This window comes from Arachis hypogaea, chromosome 18 (assembly GCF_003086295.3).
Source record: "Arachis hypogaea cultivar Tifrunner chromosome 18, arahy.Tifrunner.gnm2.J5K5, whole genome shotgun sequence".
Classification (NCBI taxonomy): Eukaryota; Viridiplantae; Streptophyta; class Magnoliopsida; order Fabales; family Fabaceae; genus Arachis; species Arachis hypogaea.
This window is the reverse complement of record NC_092053.1, coordinates 124074446-124089637: the sequence shown is the minus strand read 5'-3', so window position 1 is coordinate 124089637 and position 15192 is coordinate 124074446. Positions and strand designations below refer to the sequence as shown.

At 31.0% G+C, this 15192-nt stretch overlaps 1 long non-coding RNA gene across 1 annotated transcript; it reads right to left on the bottom strand.

Annotated features, from left to right (window-relative positions):
• Positions 1-106: 106 nt before the first annotated feature.
• Positions 107-1547, bottom strand: LOC112772174 (uncharacterized). The gene is made up of 2 exons (XR_003187407.2): positions 1265-1547; positions 107-271 (listed from the first exon to the last, which is right to left on the bottom strand). It is a non-coding gene; the product is annotated as an uncharacterized lncRNA (long non-coding RNA).
• Between the last annotated feature and the right edge of the window lie 13645 nt (positions 1548-15192).

Genomic DNA, 15192 nt, shown 5'->3' with positions numbered 1-15192 from the left:
TTAAGTTTATAAATAAATTTTTTTTTATTAAAAATATATAAATTTTTTTACTAACGATAAATTTATTATGTACTTTTAATTTTTAAGACATATATAAGAACGCACGTTAGTTAACCCTTTTTAGAAATAGTGCAATTAAGTAAACAAACACTGATCAATTATTGCTCAGGCAATATTTAATGGGACCAGTTAATTATTATAGAAACACACATCCAAAATTAATGTCTTTCACATCTTCCCTCTTTTCCATTTGAAATTCAAAATGGTATCCCTGAAAATTTTCAATATATATTCAAAACAAAATCATAATAGAATCAAAACAAAAATAAAAAAATCAACTAAGCACATACAAAATTCTTCACACCCAAAGAATGAAATTAAGCACATCTGAATTAAGGTAGAAGATCTAATGCAATTTCTAAAAAAAATCCAAATCAAACTAAACTAAACTTTTGGAATTTAAAATAAGTTGTGTGAATTACCTCCTAATGCAATCGAAGTGTTTAAATATATTTCTATTTGCTGAAGGATTCATTTAAATTTAAGCTGTAATAAAATTGTAAAGCAGGCACTTTGGATTTTGGAGTAAAAATTATCGAAAAATATCAGTTTTCTTCCCCTAAACCTATTCAATATGTATATATATAGAGTACCTTAAACTGAAATAATACAAAGTGTTTGTTGGACGTTATTAAATTGATAAAAAAAGATCTTTTTTAATAAAAAAATATCTTTTTCTATTTTTTAGTATGTTTGGCAAATTTCTAATAGTAAAAGTAAAAATATTAGAAAAATAAAAAAATAATTTTTTTGAGAAGTTACAATTTACATATTTTTTTAAAAAAAAGATGTTTTTCACATAATAAATGAACAAAAAAGTATTTTTATTTTATTTTATCCAAACATAAAATTACTTTTACTTTTATAAAAAATCTTTTTAAAAAATATCATTTTTAAAAATGGCGCTCAAAGAAGCCCAAAATATAGGAGGAACCAAGTAAAATGTCTAGCACAAAAAAAAAAAAGGAATAAAACTTAAAAATCAAGTTTTGAAGTATTTTTCATAAACTATAATTAAGGCCTACTTGTAAATATTACTAGTTTCTGAAATTTCTTAAAATTTCATTGATATCTTAAACTTCATAAAAAGTGATGAAGAATTCATAGCATCATATATTCATATATAAGATAATATAAACTTAAACACGAACTTATGAAAACAAAAAATTAAAAAAGAGAACATCATTGTAAATTAGATACTAACCATTGTTAAACTTTATTTTCCGAACTTATGTTTAGCATGGCATTTCCTAATGCAATTGTCGCTGTTCATTGTACCAGGCAAAAAACGTCTATTGCATTCAGCAATACACTTTGCTAACTCTTCATCAGCTGTTGCAATATAATAATTTAACGGAGACAAAGGCTCTTCAAGAATAGTGTTATGAAATTCAGCAATGGCAAAACATATAAACATTCCAATTATCAACATTGTAGTTGCTCGTGTCACACCGTTTCTGGCCATATAAGTCTCTCTTTGTTGTATTTTGCAATAAAAAATTTATGGTAGAATAGGTTTTATACAAGATTATAATCTTCTTTTAATAATAATAATAATAATAATAATAATAATAATAATAATAATATTTGAAATATAATACTAGAACTAGGAATATTCTCCAATTAGTCTATATGTCCTCTTAATTGTACTAGGAGCTACAACTTAATCCTAACAAAGAGTTGTTTTAGAATAATTTATTTAATTATGTTATATGTACACCAAAAATCAACCATTAATTATTAATATATATAAAATATATATTAAAATATAAAATATGTATTAAACATAAGTTAGATATATAATTAATGTATTTATATATAATACATAATGACTAATTTAATGAGTGCTTTAATAGTTAATCTTTTTGTACCCATAGTATTTTTGTAATTTATTACTTTCGTTAAGCTTTACTACCTCATTGCAATGAATTTTACAACAGGCATTATTGTATAATACAATAATACTATTTAACTTTGACAACTGATATATAATTAATATATATTGTCACAAAAGAAATAAGAAAAAAAAGTAAAGCTATATGCTTGATAAAAACATTAAAAAAACAAGGCTTAGCTTTTGCATTGCTGTCTTGAAATCAAAATAAAATATTTATAAGACTAAAACTAAACAATAGTACTTTTATAAGAACAAAAAATTTGTTTAAACTAAAAATAATGAGTTGAGTACTATAATAAATGGTTGTGAGGACAAGAAAGTTGTTATACTTATTTATGAAAATGAATTATAAGTAATACTTTTAAAGCTTGCACTAAATTTTAGGTTATGGATAAGGATGGCAAACAAGTTACAACTTAGTCCGTTTAGTTCTCTAAAAAAGACCGATCGAATTAGATATTTAAAAATTAAAACTGTCCAAAAAATAATGTCTGCTTAACTCATGTCGTTTGGCCTGCACATAGGCTTTGGCAGGACAAGACAGACACTTTGCTTTTATTTTACTTTTTTTTTATACTAATCAATTTTACTAACGATTCAGTCCAAATATGCAGTTTTTAATATATAAAAGAAATCTAATTTTCTATCCATAGTTGTTAGAACTAAACTGGTGATCAAACCGTCCAAGTTACTAGTTCACTAATTTACTAGTTTAATCGAAAAGTTACTAGGTGAATCGATTCCACGTAAATGAAAATATAAAATAGTCAAAATTTTAAAATTAAAATTTAAAATACAAATTTTCACTAATATTTTTAAAACAATCAAAACCTCAACAAATTATAATCAACAAGTTATAATCTAATTATTATTAAATAATTATATAAATTTTAGTATTTTGTTCACTTTAATAACTAACTAATTAGTTTATATTTATTATATTATTATATACTATATATATTTATAAAAAAATAATATTAATAAATATAATATAATCATAAAAAAATAATTATATTGTAATTATTTTTTATTTATACATGTTTAATAATATTTATATTTATATTAATAATTACGAATAATAAAAAATATAATTAATTTAAATATAAATGAGTATAAATTAAAATAATATCTAACAAAATTATTGAAGATTTTTACTATATAATTAATAATTAGCATATAAAATATCAAGGAAAAACATAGCTTAGTGATAAAAGGAGTATGTAGTAACAAAGGTTACATTTGTTTCTGAGAACAGGACAAGATAAGACACTGAGAACAAGACACAAAGGACAGAGGCACAAAATTTTGTGTTCTTGTATTCTATTTGGTAATAAACTAGAACAAATTATGAAAATTAATTTATTCTCTTTTTTTTATTCAAAAAATTTGAGAAGAAAAAGATAATAATAAAAAATATAATTATGAAAAATTAATAAGAATAATGAAAGAAAAAAATAAATAAGTTGTGTCCCTTATTAGTGTTTCTGTGTCCTTTCTATCAGGATGGATATAAAATAAACTAATTCAGTGTCTCTAGACACAATGTCTTTGTCCTTGTCTCATCTGTCAAACACGATTTTGTATCTCTGTATTCTTATCTCAGTGTCTCGTCCCTGTAAACAAAAGCAGCCAAAGAGGACTTGAGTTTGAATCACATCTTTATCAATTTTAAAATTTTTTTCTTAACTATTCGATTGGATTGGTTTTCACCAATTTTAACCTGTTTTAACCGGTTTTTGCCAGTTCCTAACCTTAAAAGGTCTTCCTATTGGACTAGACCAATTGGTGGTTTGATTCACAAATTTTTCAATCGAATGTGCCCGTCCGATCCAATTTTAATAACTATGATCCCAACCCAACCTCCTTACCTTAACCCTAAGTTTTATTCACTCCATTTTCTATTCCAGTCCCAGCATATTCGATACTCCACCCACTTACCACCATTCACTCTCAAACTCTCTCCCACAAAGAAGAACAGGGTCCTCCTCCAAAGCTGATAGCTCTATTCCTTATCTTCTCCAACTCTGTTGCCACTTGCTAGAGAGAAATGAAACAGACACAGGGAGAGATTTGCTGTCACCTAGCCTGAAGAAAGAGAAAGAGACAGAATAAGAGAGAAAGCGTTGTGAAGAGGATAGAAAATCGATGGAGGTCGTGAGAGGGTGATGACGAAGGGTAAAGCCGCGCTACTGCCATCGCCATCGAAATCGAAAGTCGCCACCGTCATGTTGCTACCCTCCTTGCCATTGCCACTGCTAACTTCTTTCTACTCTGCCTCGATTTTGCCTTTGTTTTGCAACTTCCTCAACTTCTCGCATCTAGGCTTCCTTTACTTTGTTTGAACTTTTTATTCTTATTCTTTTTGGGTAGTAGGTCTAGGGACTTTGAATGAATCTTGTTTTAATCTAATTTTAGCCATGGCTCCTATTATTTATTGATGCTCTTTTATTTGGTGGCGTTGAAATTGTAGTTTTATAAATTTTAATTATATTTTCTTTGTTTTTTTTAAATATTTGTTAATCAAAGGGGATCCTAGATGCAGCATTGTAGGTGTCTACTCTTATGCAGAGTGATACAGTATTCACGTCCTAATTTGAACCAATTAAATTAGTTTTGGAACCGATGGGTAATAAGGTATGATCAGGTCAGATCCAATAACTTCCAATTATAATTGGTCTAGGTATTGATTTTGGGATAACAGAACCTAAATCAACCTATGAATCCGATTACTTTTCTGTTAAATAAAAAAATATAAACTCAAGTGATATATATTACTGAAGTTTAACTACCCATAAAACCAAAGCACGACATCCATCGTTACTTTCTCTCCCCCAAAATCAAAAGAACCTAACAGAGCTCCCAGACTCACACCCTTACTCACTCCCTCACTAACAGTGACAAGTGATAAATCGACTATCACTCCCTCACAGCGGCGGTTGAAGGTTGAAGGAAGTCTCACTCACTTATGGTGATCACTCACTCATTCACTCAAGGCAGTGACGCCAGCATCTCCAGCGTATGTTGTCCTCATGTATGTCGTCAACAGCGTCATCTCGTCCGGTATGTAGTGGTTGTCTTCTCTGATCATGCAATGATCCATTTTTATCGTCTTCCCCTATTTGTCCGAGTCTATGAGTTTTGGTTCAACTATGGTCTTTGACTCTCTATTAATTTTTTGTTCATATTCTTTATTAAGTGTTGTTGAATTGACCTAATTTTTTGAGTATTAAGTGTTGTTAATTTTTTATAAATATTCTTTGTTAATTTTTTATTTTCTGTTCAATTTTTTGTTCAATTAGTTTATTTTGAGAATTTGAGGTTGTCCTGTACAAACTGCACTTCTGTTATACAAAATTGGTGATTTAGTATTGTAAAAAGAATACACCAAATTGAGTTCTTGTTGAAATCCATGTTCTGAGTTATAAAAAATCTATGTAAAAAAATTGTTCTATTCTGAAAAAAAAATGTGGCTGATATTCTATTATGTTTTTTTGCAGCTTGAAAAATGGTAAAAACTAACCCTATTAGCGATGATATTGTTGGAAGCATCACATAGCCCACTCCCACTAGCAATTAAGAAGGATTTTTTAGTGAAACATCACCGAGCCTAGCTCCTCACTACTGCCTGCCTCAAATCTTCTATCAGAACCTGATGCGCAAATACAAACACAGATTGAAACTGCTAAAACCATTGTTGAGCCTCCAAAAGAGATAAAACGTAAATCCAATAGGACACCTAGTTGTGTTTAGGCTCATTTTTCTATAAGTTCTCCAAATTAAGCTACTTGTAACTATTGTAAAAAATAATATGCATGCAATAGTTTGTAGTCATGGTACCACAAACTTGCATAAATAGTTGAGAATTTGCACTAAAAACCCTCATAAGCAAGTTGAAAAAAAAACCATTTTACCTGGGAGCCAATTTGAGGATGACCTTAATGTTGTTAGTATAAATCTTGTTGATTTCAATTAAGGTTCTGAAAACCGATACGAATCGGCCAATCGAACCGTGAACCGGTGCAAATAGCGGATCGGTCAGACGCCATAACCGCAGAATTCAAAAACCACAATTGGACCGTCGAACTGGTCGATCGAACTGAACTGGAACCCAGCCGATTTTCAGAATTTTGCCTAAAATGTCGCCGTTTATGTAGAGAAACCCTAACCAAAAGTCCAAAACGCACAGCATCCTCGTCCTCGTGACTTCGTCTCTCTCACTCAGTCATTCAGGCAGTGACTCACTCCTTCTCCTTCCTCTCATCTTGAGCTCCTCCCTCACTCCCTCACTTCCGTCCATCCACCGCCCTGTTACCGCCGCTGTTGCAAGTTCTAGAAGCTGCCTTCCCCACTATCATCGTCTCTGCCACCATTTGAACTTTGAAGCCACCATCACCACTGCAACTGGTATCGCCTTGTACCTCCACCGTGCAGCCACTGTCCCACCGCGCCATCGTCTCCGCCACTATTCAAACTTTGAAGCCACCGCCACCACTGCAATTGGTCTCGCTTTGTGCCTCCATCGCATAGCCAATTATCCCGCCGGCGCCAAATCTGTTCTACTGTGCTCTAGCCCTTCAGCCGTGTCAACCCTTCCGTCGTGCTCTTGTCCCACTCTGTGCTCAGTCTGCTTCCTCTAGAAGGTTTCTTTAACTGTAATTGACTAATTGTTGTTTTAATTTGTTAGTTAATTTGTGATTTTTCATTATTGCGGTTCAAGATTGAAGATGATATTGAATATTGATTTCTGAATTTTTTAATTGATTGATTTGATTCTGATATTTTATATTGGATCATTGCTATTGTTAATTTTTTTTATTATGTAATTATCTATGTTGAGATTACTGGGTTGCTATGGGTTGTTGTAAGCTTGTGATATTGTTATTGGATTGTAGATTTTGATGATTTATGACAAACTTGGATGTTGGTATTTTATGTTTTTTTTTGTTATTTGACTTTTGAGTTTGTATTTGAATGAGATTATAATATTGTGGTTTATGTAGTACTTTTAATTTAGATAATATTTTAAAATTTATATTAGATTGTAATTATATTTTAGTGTGTTTATTTATATTTTATTTATTTATTATTATAAAATATTTTTTTGGTTGAACTACAGTTGAACTAGTAAACCAGTGAACTAGTAGCTAGAGCAGTTCGATGACCGGTTCGGTCTTCAAAACTTTGATTTTAATCAAGAGCAAATTCATCTTGCCCTTGCAAAGATGATAATTGTTGATGAACTTCCTTTTAAATTTGTCGAGGCTTAAGGCTTTAGAGAGTTTATAAGTGAAGCACAACCAAGATTTAGAGTAGGAATAAGTTGAAAAGATATATGGAAGATGTTGTGGAGGACAATATTCTTGGTTTTGACATTTTGCATTATTGGTGGAAATTAAAATTAATGAAGTATGGAAAAATATAGGTAGACAATGAAAATACTAAACAATATGAACAATGGATATATCGGATGTTCATTTCACTAGGTGTGCGGATGGTTATCCTAATATTAAGATTTAGGTGGATAATTTGAAGGTATAGTGTGTTTTTACTTTATTGGGCCAATTTTAGAGCCCATTATTCACATTATTCACAAAAGCTATTGTCTACCTAGCAAAGTCTAGTATTTATTATGCTTTTTCTCACATGGTTAGGGATTTGTTGGCTATTCTCGTCTCTACCGTGTCTTCTGAATCATGATTTAGCACTAGTGGTCGTGTGCTTGACCTATTTAGAAGCTCTTTGAATCCTTCTAATGTCAAGTCTCTAATTTGCATACGAAATTGATTGAGGACTCAAGAGAAGGTATATGATTTAAAGAAAGAACTTGAGGACCAAGAAAAACTTGAACTAGGTAAATACTTTTTATATATATTTCTTTAATTCATTATGTAATTGTTGTTATTTTGAATCTCTAATCATAATTTAACTGTTGTTATTGTAGAGTTTTCGGCTTTATCAATATCTAATGAAGCCGTTGATGTTGATATTATTTAGAATAATTTGAGGTTAATATTTTTTTACTAATTATTTGTTTATTGTTATACTTTTAATTAATCAATTTTATATATTGACATTGGCTAACATCTTTATTTATATGCTAATTTTTGAAGGTCACAACACCTCTCTTGAACATGCTTTGGTTGATGAAATGAAAGATTATAGAATGAAGACTTTGAAAGCTAATTACTATTGCACTCTTGTTTTTAGTTTTTAATGTGTTTAGAATGTATTGTGTTTGGATTTTAATGTGTTTGTTATTTGGTTTTTGATTGTTTGGAATTTAATGTGTTTACACTTTCGATTACGACAATGACTTAAGTATTTAACTAGTTATGGATTATTATGGGTATTTTCTTATAAAGTATTATTTACTTGTTGGTTGATATTACATATTTATTATATTTTTAGGATTTTTAAAAAAATTGTCATTTTTTCAATTGTTTATGAATTTTTATTTATCGAGTACCCAATTACCAGAACTGAACCAACTTGGTTTTAATCAATTTGGTTGTGGTTCATATGTACTCACCAAAAGACACAAAACTGAACCATCTTATTTCACCTTCAATTCGAACTAACTCGACCCATGAACACTTCTACACAGTGAAACTGTATAGAGAATACAGAGAGAGTAAGAATGAATAATAAGTTAAGTAGGTCTCATAACTTTTTTTAAATAAAATATAATTTCGTTGTCAGATGTGCTCACACTCTATAAGAGAATTCACCACTTTGTAAACTCCTGTTTAGTATGTCTTTTTTCATATGTCAATTTCTATTGTAAAGATCTATTCTCTAGCCACACATCCTTCTAAAATCTAGTGTTTTTTTTGTCCCCATCATTCCAATTATGTCCTTTTATGGCCCATTAGAATTTCTATCTGTATGTTCAGCAACTGGTCTATTCAACTCAACATTATAACAAGAACTAACCATCTTCTCCAAAGTGCCTTTGAGAACCTCCACTACTATTTAAACAACCTTGTAGCATTTTTCATCTCTAATACACCAATACCCAGTTCTCCATGCTCTTTTGACTTCTGTATTGTACTCTAGTTACTAGTAGGTATTGCTCTTTTATCCTTATGCCCACCCAGAAGAATCTCGACTATAATGAAATAATTTTCTTTGCCATCGTCTTCGGCATCTTGAATAAACTAAGAAAATACGTTGGCAAAGCTTTTGATTACCAACAGTATAGAAAAATTATTGAGTACCGTCGAATTTACCGGCAAAAAAAATGAAAATAATCCACTCATAATAAATTTACCGTCGGATTTTTTGTCGGTTTTCGAATCTGATGATATAAATTTTGCCGGTAACTTGTGGCAGATTTAGTAGCGGAATTGGTTTCTTAAGCTACGAATATCTGGTATCAATTACCAACAAATTTTTTCGATGGTAACTTTGGTGCCAAACTGTTTTGTTCTCACATTATTACCGTTGGATATTTCCTTTGAAAAATCCGACGGTAAGTTCAATTTTTTTTATATTTTTTTATGAAATTAGTGGTCAAATTCTAAAATTTTTATTTAAATTTATTTTTTGCACAATTAGTAGTCAAATTCGAAATAATAGAAGCTAAATATGTTAAATTATCAAGTGTACAAATAAAATAAAAAGTCAAATAATAGAGGATATGATACAATCAAACAATGTATAAAAAAACCCTAGTCATTGAAAGTTTTTGTCGTCGTCCTACTGGTCATGCTGCTGAGGCGGCGGCCTAGGCGGTGATGTCTGTGCTCCTCCATCAGCGTCGCTGCCACCAGGGCACATCTGATCTTCGTACGGCTCCATGTGTCGTTCCATCCGCTAAAACTACTCCAGCTCTCGCCTCCACTCCAACCTAAGGTCATTTGTGTCTGCCGTGCGTGAGAGGATCTCCTCATACTTCCACAGCTGCTGAGCCTGTTAGTAAAAGCTCCGGGTAAGGAGCAGCACTTGCTCCCTCAAAACCATGCCATCCTCGGGATTGATGGGCCGACTGGTGGCAGAGGCAGATGAGTGTCTAAATGTGGACATTCGAAGGTTATCAACGAAGAACGATCCCAACCGTACACGCGATTCTTGTATGGCTCAAATGCGGCCTTGTCCCAAACTAGATCAGGATCGACGACTGATGCAGCGGAGTTGTTGCCATCATCTGCAGTGCACTGAGATTGTTCAGTTGCGGCTTCCAATCTCTGCATATAGGACTCATGTGTAACACATTTATAATTAGGGTTTTAGTTATTTTAAAAATGGTTTATCACATGATGTTTACTCATATAATAATCTGTGTTCTGCTAATTGGCAAAATAACTTACAGACAACCAAAATAACAAACACAAAATTATAATAACAAATTAGAACCAAAATTATAATAACAAATCAGAATCAAATAACGAATATAAAATTATAATAACAAATCAAAACCAAAATTATAATAATAAATCAGAATCAAATAACAAATACAATTATAATAACAAATCAGAACCAAAATTATGATAACAAATTAGAACAAAAAAAAACGAATTCAAAATAATAATAACAAATCAGAAGCAAAAATATAATAACAAATCAGACCTTATTCCTATTTTAGAAAAAGAGAACTTCAGAAGCATTACCTAAAGAAGAGCACCAGCACCAAGAAGAAGAGGGCGACAGAAGCGGCGACAGCAGCGGTGACAGAAGCAGTAATGGTAGAATCCGACAGCAATGACGAACAGCGCCAACGAAAGAGGGGGCTGCCAGAGAAATGAGAGGGTGGGAGGCAAGAGGGTTATATATATATATATATATATATATATATATAGAAAGAGAGAGAGAGAGAGAGAGAGAGAGAGAGAGAGAGAGAGAGAGAGAGAGAGAGAGAGAGAGAGAGAGAGAGAGAGAGATTCAAATGAGGGAGAAGAGGGTTCACAGTTCGAATTTTGGGGTATAATTACCATCAAATTTATCGGTGGATAAATCCGATGGTAACACATTACGGGTTACCAAAACGCAGCATTCCACTAAGTAGGTTTATCGTCAAAATTTTTTGCTAGTAAATCCAACCCTAAATGTCGTGCCTATTTTTTCTGTTTTTCCTCTAATTATTACCGTCGAAAACGAGAATCCGCCGGTAACATTTTGACACTACAAATTTGACGCCTAAACCACCGGTAACTTTGCTATTCTGCGATGATAAATTCGACGATAAATCTGACGATATTCAGCGTTTTTCTTGTAGTACGATCTAATTATGGTTAACCTTCCTGTCTTAGAAAACAAATTTTCCTTCCAACTACTTAGTTTCTCTTCGACCTTATCTAGCACTGGCTTTCAAGTAGATATCCTCCTCACATTAGCACCCAACAGAATACCAACATATGTCATAGGCAAGGATCCTACCTCATATCCTATTGCACTTCTCACTGCCAGACTACTACAATTCACCAAAATAATTAGGAACTTGTCGAATGTGATCGTAAGTCCTGACATCATGCCAAAGCATCTCAAAATCTTCCTATAATTTCTCAACACCTTTGCTTCCAGTGGACAGAATAGATAGTATCATCTGCAAATTGCAAGCATGACAATGCTACCTTCTTTTCTACCTCCATGACTTTCACCTTCTGAGTTAGCACTGCCTTTTCAATAAGTTTATTTAAAACTCCTGCTTCCAAGATGAATAAATATGGTGATATGAGATCACCCTGCCTTAACCCTCTTTGCATGTTAAACGATTTTGTTGGAGAGCCATTCACCAAAATAGATATACCGCAGATTCCATCACCTCAAATCCATCCTTTCCATACATGTCCGAACCCCATCTTGTCTAGCACATGATCTACGAACTTCCATCTCACCGAATCATATCTAATTTTATAACTACCTCCTTTTTTCTTTATCTTCTTTAGCCAAGCACTATCTCACATGCTATTAAGACTCCATCAAGAATCTTCCTGTTTCGCACAAAACCTAATTGTGTTTTACCAACTAGTCCTTTCTTAAGCGACCTTAATCTAGCACCACCATCACTTTTGAAATCACTTTGTATACACATCCAACCATATTGATAGGCCTTAAGTCCTTGATTTTTTTCCCCTGCTGATTTCACTGTAAGCGCCACCCATGTCATGTTGATATCTCTCGACATTTGACTATCTACAAAGAATCTCTTCACCATCTCAATGAACTCCTTCCTGAACGTTTTCCACAACTTTTTTATGAATTCTAGTTTGTATCCATCTGATCTTGGTGCTTTGGATGATTCACATGTCCACACTGTCTCTTTTATTGCTTCTATACTTTTTGTTTGTTCTTCTATAATCCTTCGCACTAACCCTTCTTGGAAGTAAACTTCTGGTATTTGTTTCTGAGTGTATAAGTTTTTGAAATATCTTTTCACAATATGTTTGATCCTGGATTTTTTTATCATTCTCCTCCCATCTTGAATTTTCTCAATTATGCTTTTATTTGTCTTATCGTTGCTTTCACATGGAAGTATTTTGTATTTTTATCTTTTTCTTTGATGTATCACTTCCTTGACTAATGCTTCCAAAACTATGCCATTCTTTTGTACCATACTTCAATATGGTTCTTTAACCCTTCTCTTCTTATCAAATTTTCTTCATAATTAATCCCATCATCTACTATCTTTGCATTTTCAATTTCCTCTTCAAAGCATTTAATTTTTTCATCAATCCTCCCAAATTTCTCTCAATTCCATGCTTTGAGTGTGCTCTTGATGTTTTTAAGTTTCTCAGCCACCATTTGTCCCTTAACTTTTCTCCATTCTTGATAAAACATTTTTCTAAATTGTGAATGTGAAAGCCATACATCTAACCACCTGAATGATTTGGGCCCCAAGTAGATTATTCCTCTTCTAGAACCAATAGAACATGATTTGAAATAGCACATTTTAGAGCTTTCACTTTCAGAGTCTATCAATTGAGTTGGAACATCCGTCATTTCTCTAAGCAAATCTATGACCGTTAACCGAAACATCCACAACCTCCATATCTTGTAGCCATCGCTTGAACTCCATCATTCATGTATTGTTAACCCTCCCACTATTTCTCTCCTCTAGGATTGTGACTTCATTTCCCCAAATAATTTGGTAGAAAAATTAAACCTTCTCTTTTACACCTACAATCTTTTTCTAAACCACCCTTCTCTCACTTGCAATATTCGGTTCATATACTAGTACAATTAAAACATCTTTGTCAGTACTAATAATAAATCTCACCTAGTATATCATTTATTTCCTTTTATGACTTCTTGTACCTGTAAAAATGCCTTCTCCCACACACAAACTAACCCTCCACCATTATTTATTTGGTGAATTTTATGGTTTCTTTTACTATGGTGTCTAAATTGCCTAACTTGCTTTTAAAAATAAAAAATAAAATATTTAAAATAAAAAATAAAATATTTAAAATTTATTAAATATTATCTATTTGCCTTTTTTAGTAAGTTAGGCACAATCTCAAAAGTACTATAGCATTGACCTATTTACTTATGCCACCATGTCCCCTCATAGTCAATATTGCTCCATATTCTGTTTACTTCATGTTCTTTCAAATTAACAACCATTGTTTCTACTAGCCCCAAAATCCTCATAATTTTTTCTCATCATTTCTCTAATAACGCCAATTTTTCCACTACTTTTTAACCCTATGCAATTTCATAAATGAATCATTGAGAAATAAAATTGGACTCGTCTTTCTTCTATTCGATCATCCTCTTTTTGTCTTTCTTTTTTGTTCTGTTCGTACAGAAATTTATCAATGATAATAAACACATAAATTTTTTAAAAGGTAACCATACAACTTTTTTAAGAGAAACAAAGAAAAATACATAAATTTATTGACAATAAGACAAAAATATTTTTTTTTTGGTGACTAGACACAAAAATATTTTGAAGGTAAACACAACTTTTTGAATAGTATATATGAAAAAAACACACAAATTTGTTGAAAAAAAACACAGAATTTTATAATAATAAATAATATATAAAAATTTTTAGGGTAAAACACAAATTTTTGAAGAGAAAAAGGAAAGAAAACAGAACTGTGTTAAGCAACTAAATTTTATATGTTTTTAACAAAAAAAATTTCTTCTTTGTTATACAACTAAAAACAACATAATTCAAAATAATTTATATGTTATGCAACTAAAATTTATGTATTTTTTAGTTTATGTATTCAAAACAATTGATAATACTGATCTTTGAGTTAACGTGTGTTTAGAATCTCTTGAAATCGGAATTAATTTGATTTGAAAATCAAATCCTCTGTTTAGAAGTAGTGATAACAAAAAGGGAATTTAATTGATTTGTAAATCCCACGAATTTAAATTATAACTAAATTCAAGTCCCTCTATTTTTTAAAGGATTTAGTTGCAATTAAAATAATTTTATGTTTTAAAATATTAAAAGTTATTTTCACGTACCCTTTAACTATAATATAACTTTAGCTAACCGAATTATATCTCAAATGACATAGTATTTCATACTCACTTAGAGGTCACAGATTCGAGTATTTTTATCTTTGAATATATATATATATATATATAAGAGGCTGGACTAACCAGCTATGCCGGTGCTTAACTGCGTTTATTGGTAGTAATTAAAAAAGAGTGGTAAATAAACGATAAACATGTAAAATTGGATTATTATATCAATTTTTAAATAAAATTAATTTTTACTGTACATCATTAATTTTAAAATATTTTATTCCAAATATACCCTTAAGGATAGGAACTTGTTAAATTTTGCATTAAAATTGTGATATCTTATTTTAATTGATAGAGAATGTAATTTATGTGTAAATTATTTGCGTGATGTTTGCTTTTAATCACCTCATCACTTAATTATTAATCTTTTTTATTTCATTTTATTGTGGATAATGTCCAATAATTTGCGAAAAAAAATTGAAAAATGAACTTAACTTCGAAACGACTTAGATTTACTACTTAATCTTAGCTTATTCTTCTTATTTAGATATTTATATTCAATAGGATTAGAAACGCTTAGGTCTTGTGACATCTTGATTTTTTTTTTTTGGTGACTGATTTTTTTTTTGGTGACTATTGTCACATCTTGATTAATAATTTAGTTTTATGGTTTACACCTATATTAAATTTAAAAGGATTTTACACTTAAATCTTTCTTAATATTATTATTTGTATATTCCATTATTCCTTGCTTATAGTTGGTGTCTTTATTTATAGTTTTATACTTAGAGTTGCAAATACCGATACAAACA